Source organism: Crotalus tigris, unplaced genomic scaffold (genome assembly GCF_016545835.1).
Source record: "Crotalus tigris isolate CLP2741 ecotype Arizona unplaced genomic scaffold, ASM1654583v1 scf7180000017560.2302168, whole genome shotgun sequence".
NCBI lineage: Eukaryota > Metazoa > Chordata > Lepidosauria > Squamata > Viperidae > Crotalus > Crotalus tigris.
Window position 1 is genome coordinate 677,136 of NW_024096474.1, and position 1,589 is coordinate 678,724.

Sequence of the window (1,589 nt, forward strand, 5' to 3'; positions counted from 1 at the left end):
TATTGAGAAGGGGAAAGCAGACACAGGCATCATGTAGAGAATATTGGAAAGATGTAGTAAAAAGTAGCAGTAGGCTATGGAAGAGGAAAATAAAGATGGAGATGGGGAAAACTGGGGAGCATAAAAGACCTGTGAGAACATCAGCATAACAGACACCCTGCCAATCCATTTTTTGTACTTGCATCTTGCAGTTAAAGGGTCAGCCTCCCCCACACTGATTCATACTATGTCAGAAGAACTGCTCTGCTATGATTAGCAATTGTATTATGTACTTCACTGAAGCATAGAATAGAATAACCTTTGGTTGATGGATGCGGCAAGCTGTCATGCAGAATTGTGCATTGTCAGTGTTAAAAAGATCTTCAGGAACAGGTTTCCACTTGCATTGGCAGAGTATATATTAAAATTGAAACAATACAGAGAAGATTAGCATAATCCCTTTGTAAGGAAGGCATTCAAATTTCTGAAGTGTCATTCGTTCGTTCATTCATTCATTCATTCATTCATTCAATTCATTTATTTATTTGGGATGACTTTGAACAGCCTTCAAGATTCAGATGTCTCATAATACTACTCTTTCAGCTCTTAAGCCTTTCCTTTTTTTAAATTGTAATTTTATTAAAAACTACACTTATAAGAGAAAATAAAAATTTAAAAAGAAAAGTTTAAAAAGAAAATGGAAGGTGCAGAAAAAAGTGGGAAAAATAATATAGTAAATAAAAAGAAAATAAATATATAAAGAAATTAGTTTTCCCTTCTTCAAGACAAGAATAAAGAATTTTAGTATCACATTTTCTTAAAATACAACAAATGATCTCTTCTTCCCATATCTCATTTCTTATCTATAAACAAATCCTTAAAAACTCCTCATTTAATTCTGATCAGCAAAAGTCCATTAAGCAGAGATAAGAACATATGTATTTTAAACTTGATCAAATTAAACTTTATATTCCTTCCTTTTATTTTAACCGTTTTGATCTTTTGTCCCTTAAAACTTGATTTATTTTCATTTTTTCATTATCCCTTCTCACAAAATTCTTCAAAGCTTTAGCCAGCCTCTTTTGTAAATTCAATGTAGAAAAATTACTCAGGTCACTCTCTTTACTGTTATTTGTACTGTATATTCCTTTTAGTTGTTAAGACATCAGCCAATTTATATGTCCAGTGTCGCATCTTTTTCCATATCACTCTATCATTTTAAAATCCATTTTCAGATAGATTTTTTTCTTGGCCAGTAATACATGTTCATCTTCCATAACATATTTTATCATTTGTTGTATTTTAAGAGACAGTGATTATTTATCTACAGATTATCTATAAAGGGACACTCTTAAATTTAACTTCTGGGTCCTTTGTTTGAAAATATCCTTCAATATGTCTAATGTTAAAATATTTTACTCCGTTCTGTATTAGGAATGTTAAGTGATCTTCTCCTTTAATTGTTTCTTCTTGTTCCCTCTAAGTTCCATGTTATCATGCTTTTTAAAAGGATTTCAGAACAACAGCTTTCCTCATGGGAAGAATTCTTATAATTAATTTCAAAACCTTATTTCAAATCTATCTGGATCTTTAATCCAAAATCAACTTTC

The 1,589-nt window shown here is 30.8% G+C and overlaps 1 non-coding gene across 1 annotated transcript; it reads left to right on the top strand.

Annotated features, from left to right (window-relative positions):
- The first annotated feature begins 378 nt into the window (after positions 1 to 378).
- Positions 379 to 483, top strand: LOC120310374. Its single transcript, XR_005557337.1, has one exon. It is a non-coding gene; the product is annotated as a U6 spliceosomal RNA (small nuclear RNA).
- Positions 484 to 1,589: the final 1,106 nt, after the last annotated feature.